Source organism: Pipistrellus hanaki (genome assembly GCF_964339955.1).
Source record: "Pipistrellus hanaki genome assembly, chromosome: 1".
Taxonomy (NCBI): Eukaryota; Metazoa; Chordata; class Mammalia; order Chiroptera; family Vespertilionidae; genus Pipistrellus; species Pipistrellus hanaki.
In genome coordinates, this window is record NC_140503.1 from 97,131,600 (window position 1) to 97,137,599 (window position 6,000).

A 6,000-nucleotide genomic window follows, 5' to 3' on the forward strand; every position below is an offset into this window, starting at 1 on the left:
GGCTTGCTCACTTCCCTGAGGCTGAAAAGCGGGCTTCCGGGCATGCCAGGCACTAGGTCACCCACACCTTCCCAGCTGGCAGTCCCCTTCCCCACTCCGCTGCCTTTGATGCTCTCCTCCTCCCTATTCCTTCTCCTCCTACTAAGTTCAGGCCCTTTTGATCACAGCAGGCTGATTAAGGGGCCCATTTCCATAGCCCCAAATCTCATAGATACATAATCAGTGCTCAGGGTGAGGCTGCATGTCATATACACATACTCTCAGGACTCTAACATCAGATATGCTGTGCCACCCTAAGGCTTTTGGACCAGCAGGGCAAGAAGAGCTGAGTGAGGGATGGGAGGGTGGCTGGCACAGCTGGTCTTGAGCTAACTGGATCAGTCCTGGGCATGGAGCCACTTGCCTGGCTGCCCTGGCAGATGGGTGCTGGAACTAGGCTACTTGCCAAGGTTCAACCTCCATGTTCAAACCAACCTAAACACTGAGGTTCCATTTTGGCTTCCTCACACCCTGACCCTGGTGGCTAATAGTGCCTACATAGAACCAGAAGGCCAGGGATTCTCTTTCAGTGGCTTGCGCCTCCCCTGATGTGACCATATGGCCCCATATGCTCCCTGACAGCTGGACTGCCAAGGCAACTGCCTGAGGCTGTCCTCTGCAGAGGCCCCAGCCACCGCCCATCCATCCCTACCCAGCGAGCTAGTCACAGCCAGGAAAATCCCAGGCTGGAATGCCCTGCCCCCAATTTAAGACTTTATATGAGACCCTTCTCTGGTCAAATAGTACTAATGACCCTCAACTTTTTCCCTTTGTATCCCATTTCTGAGGTCCTAAACTTCCACCCAAAGTCAGTCCAGGTCTCCAGAGAAGCAAATAAACTTATCTTTTTTACAGGCATAGAAACTGAGACCACAGGGACTTGCTCAAGTGTACTGCTGGGAGGCCCATACTAAAAGCCCATATTTTTTATTTTTTTAAATATATTTTTATTGATTTCAGAAAGGATGGGAGAGGAAGAGAGATAGAAACATCAATGATGAGATGGAATCACTGATTAGCTGCCTCCTACACACCCCACAATAGGGATCCAGCCTGCAACCCAGCATTCGCCCTGACCAGGAATAGCACTGTGACCTCCTGGTTCATAGGTTGACATTCAACCATTAAGCAGTGCTAGCCAGGCTAAAGGCCCATATTTATGACTCCAAGACACCTGCAACATATGCCCAGGTGGTAGGAATGGTGATGCCCCAGGCCCTGTTTAACTCTGGTGGCTTACATTGCCCCACCTGGCTTCCCACCCAGGCCACATCTCTGCATCCTCCATTGTGTGGGGAACCATGAATGGCCCCTTAGCCATCCTGGTGAAGGCAGGCAAGGAGACTGTCCAGCTGTTGCCCTCACCACCAACCAGCCTGAATTCCCATAGCAGCCTCAGGACCTCATCCCTGCCTCTGGCTCTACTAGTCAACCCCTCCCATAACCACCAGAGGGAGCAGTTTAAATTGCAAATCTGATTGAATCCCTCCAAAATTTCAACTCTACAACCTGAGTAGGGAATCAACCCACACTCCTCAGTCAGGCACTCAGGGTCCTCCTCCGTCTTGTGCCAACTTGTTCTGTGCCTGCTGTGCCCCTGCATGAACTACTCACTTGCAACACGTTTCACTCATGCCTGCTGTTTCCCTCCTCTATGCTTTTGCTAATGCTGTACCACCTGCCTGGAAAGACCTTGTTCATTCACATCCTCCATTCATTCATTTACTCAGTATATTTACTGAGCATCTACCAAGTGCCAGAAACATCTGAGGAAGTCAAAATGCACCAGCCCTTCCAATTCATCTGAAATAGCTCATTGCCCACTCCCCTCCCCCAAGGCGTGGTGCTTGGGAGGAGATGTCTGGGCCCCAGAAGCCACAGATGAGACGGTGATTGATTAGGGTGGCCTGTTTCCACTTCCCTCAAAAGGAGGCTTGAGTTGTCAGAGGTACCTTTCCTTTCTCAAGTGACCCTAAAGCCCAGCCCACCCAATAACTTCTTATCAATGAATTTGTTAGAATGCACTATTTTTATAATTTAAAACATAAACATGGCAGAGTCTACCCCTTACCAGTCAGAAGGTTTGAGGGGCAAGTGGCTGTCTTTCTAAAGGGGCAGCCAGTGGGGGCTCAGAGCACCTGGCTGAGATTTTTAACCTTTACAGCAGAGACCAGGGACCAAAGAGGTATCCTGCTCTCTCCCTCCCCAAGGCTTAAGGCCCCAAATGGAGGGCTTATCCTGCTAGTCAGTTGGGGTGGCAGGGAGGACAGAAGAACTAGGGCAGGGGTTTCAAACAGGCCTTGATGGTGGGAGTACGGCCAAACAGGCATCTGGCCATGCTCTAGCCATCTGGGTGTCAACGAAAGCATTGGTCAACACTCAGGAGGCTCAGGGACCCACAGGGTATTGGGGGTGGGAGGATGGCAGGTAAGAAGAGAGAGAGAGAGAACAGCTAAGAAAGACTGAATCAGCAAGAGGATGCCTGAGAGTGAAGCTAGCAGAGATTGAGGGAGCCACCACAAGGTTCTGTAGGCCTACCACTCTTCCCCCCACCCCTCTCCTAGCCCCAGGAGTTCTGATCACTCCTGGGCAACAACTCTCCCCACTCCCCACAGAAGACTTCCAATGGCCTAAGTGGCCCTGGGGATGAGTCTGGACAGCCATAGGGATTGGAGAAGCACAAAGGCCTGCCTGAGGCTGAAAGCCTCTGTGCCTCAGGTGGGCCACCAGGGAAGGAAGCAGTCTTAACAGACACCAGCCCCTCTCCCCACTTGGCCATACTCACATTTAGACCTCCCTGTGGAAACTATTCCCTTGAGGGTGAGCTCTGTAGCTCCAGGATGGAGATTTCAGGAAAGTGGGAAGGGTTCTGGGTCCTAAACAGGATGGTAATGCCAGGGCCCCGCCTAGAGGGGCAGGCTGGGGATGCTACCAACATCCCAGTGCTGAGGATAAGCAAACCATCATGCACAGCCCTGGCAGACTCCGGTCCCAAATCTAGGAAAGGTCGTGAGGATGGGATCAAAAAGTGCCAGAAGTCAAACCAGGGAGTATCAGGCTGGGAGTAGCTGTACCCACCTCCCTGTCCATCAGAGAGGATGTTAATCACAAGCACAGGAGAGCTGCCCTGGGGAGACACTTCAGAGCCCTGATGCTAACTAAAACAGTAAAGAGGGCCAGGTGCCTTCCCTGCCCCACCCCTACCCCCACCTCACCAAAGACCAGGGTTAAAGAAGGCCTTCACCAGAAGGTTGTCCTGAAACTGGGGTTCTCCTAGTTCCATCTCTGCCTCAAAATCCTCCTCTGTGAAATGGAGAGGCAGTGTGCCCATGGACCCCCACATTCTCACAAGGTGGCTGAAAGATTCCAGAGAGAAATGGAGGTGGAAGTAAGACTTAAGCCTGAAAGGTTTGAGTGCTACCATTAAAGCTCTCCATCCTCTCCCCGCACAACATATCACCAGATCCCAGAGAACCAAGTAGATACCCCTCCAGCCAGCATCTAGGCTGAGAACAAGACTTCTGACCGCACATGCTCATACACTAAGTGCCAGGAAAGAGGGCATATGGACAAGGGCTGCTGGGGGAAACAACTGCTCCAATCCAGAAGCCAAGCTATACTGAAGGATCCAGGAGCAATAGAAGAAGGCTTCCTAGAGGACAAGGAATCTGCCTGGAGGTAGGGAGGATTTGGTAAAGGGGGAGGGGGGCTTGAGGAGGTCTGATCTCTTGCCCATCCTTGGGCTTCTCACTCCTGGGGACACACAGGTTCCCTCCCTTTCAGGAGCCCCATCCTGGACCACTTCTCTCCGTCCCATCTTCTACTGCAGGGGCAGGGCTGGCATTTGAAGGGGAAGGGGCTAGGAAGTTCCCGGACGCAGCTAGCACGGGACAGAAATGTGGGAGGAGACTGGAGGATGGGGGTCCGGGGACACAGCACAACCACAACCTCATCACACAGAGTGAGGCACACGGAGCATGGCTCCAAGCAAATCAGGGAGGGCGGGGAACCAGGTTAGGGAGCCTAGATGTGTACACACACACACACACACACACACACACACACACACGGCAATCTCCCCACTCCCCACCTCAAGCCCCGTGTCCTTAGCCTGGCGGGAAAACCCTGGAAGCTGTAGTCTCACAGTCCTGCTGACCCAGGCAGGGTCACAGGAGTCCAGCGACCAGAGCGGCTCCAGCTCGGCGCCGCGGGGCTGGATGGGCGTCCCCAAAAACCAGCGGCTGTGCCGACTGAGTGGTAAAGACGCACCTCTCTGCCCATCAGGCAGCACAGCCCGCGCCCCGCCCCATTCCTCCCTCGCGCGCTCTTCTCGGGAAAGAAAGGTCTGAGTGCTACCATCAAAGCGCCTCCATCCTCTCCCCGCACACCCAAAGTTGCTCCAAGTCACCAGGGTTCAGGTTACAGGCGAGGGTGAGGCGGGGCCGCGCAGCGGGAGGGCGCGCGGTCTGGAAGTGGAGTGCAGTGGGCGCCCCATTCCCGCTCTCCGCGTGCACGCACCCAAGGCGCGCACCCAACACCCAGTCCCCACCCAGGGCCCCAAGGCTCCGGCCCAATCAGAGGCCGCGCACGCAGCAGCACCGCCTGCGGGCAGACACCCCAGTTCCTGGCCTGTGCCCCGCGATCCCGACCTCCCCTCAGTGTCCCCGCTTGGCTATACTCACTGTCTTGGGGCCGCATCCCCGGCTGGCCTCCGCTCCGCTTCCCGCTCCGCAGGATTCGGCTCCGGGATCGTGGCGAAGCAGCCGCGAGCACGGAGGGCGTGTGCGCGCGCGGCCTGTGTGCACGCGGGAGGGGCTGCGCTCCCCTGCGCGCCCGCTCCTGCCTCCGGCTCCACGCTACGGGGCCGGCAGAATCCCTAATGCGCGCTCCCTCGCACCGGGGCGCTCACACTCGCGCGCGTGCACCCTCCCGCCGCCGCACCCAAAGGCCTGGAGCCCAGGCCCTCCGGATCTCCGAAGGGCAGCCCTGGCCCCCACAGAGCGAACCTCCGTCCCCTTCCCAGCTGACCCGCCTCAGGTCCCCTGCCGCAGCTTAGGCACCGTGCCCCGCCCGGCAGCGGCTGCACGATGCCCCAGCCCGGGCGCTCAGTGGGGCCGCGGGTTCTCGCACCCAGAGGCTCCAGCTCTCTCCTACTAGCCCGCGCCTCCGCCTGCAGCCGGGTGCTCTCCCGCTCCTTCTCTCCCCCTTTTCGGTCACTGCCTCTTCTTTACCTCCTCTCCTTTCCCCTACCGTCCGGCCCCCCAACCTCTCGATCCAGGTCCGGGTCTCTCCCGCTATCCACCTTGCCACCGCCCTCTCCAGCGTCCCCTGCTCCCCGCCGCCCTACTCCTCTCACATTCTTATTACATTGGGTGCCACCCGCCGCTCGCTGGGCCCAGGGTCCGAGCACACAGTGGGCGGCGAGGGGACCCAGAGACACCAGATCCAGGTGCCCCGGCCGCCGCCCCTTTTGCTCTCCACTTCCTCTGACCCTTCTCCCTCTGGCTTGTCTGGCGGCGCCGGGCCCGTGCTACCCTCTGCTATCTTCTAACAACCCCCATCTCTCGCTCGGGCTTAAAGGGATAGCGCACCGGGTTAGACTTGCCCCACCCCGGGCATCCAGAAGAGCGTCCTGGCCGCCTCAGAGACAGTCCTGGAAGGTGATGCAGCCTGGGCCGCGGTGCGCAGAGGTTGAGCCCACCTGGAGGGGATTCAAGGAGAGGGATGGTCTGAAGCTTCTCAGACTATACCATCCAGGGTGCATTCAGTGCTTGTTGGCGGCTAAGCCTAGGAGCAGGCTGGTGGTGTGGGAGAAGTGCAGGATGGGTGCTGTGACTGCGTGGCCAGGAGAGAAAGGATCTGGGAAGCAGATATCTGAATCTGAGACCAGGGTGATGACACCTGTTATGCTGGGAGGACAGAGCTCATAAGATGACTTCCTACTCCTGCTGTGTGACCTTG

At 57.1% G+C, this 6,000-nt stretch overlaps 1 protein-coding gene across 4 annotated transcripts in view; it reads right to left on the bottom strand.

Moving 5' to 3' along the window:
* Window positions 1–5,559, bottom strand: part of LINGO1 (leucine rich repeat and Ig domain containing 1) — a 208,333-nt gene extending 202,774 nt beyond the window's left edge. For 3 of the 4 annotated variants that reach the window (XR_014796933.1, XM_084905789.1, XM_084905787.1), the window contains exon 1: window positions 4,722–5,559. The gene's annotated coding sequence lies outside the window, so the exon portion shown is untranslated. Of the gene's footprint in view, window positions 1–4,395; window positions 4,555–4,721 lie in introns of those variants that run through there. The other variant, XM_084905790.1, reaches the window with a different exon arrangement.
* Window positions 5,560–6,000: the final 441 nt, after the last annotated feature.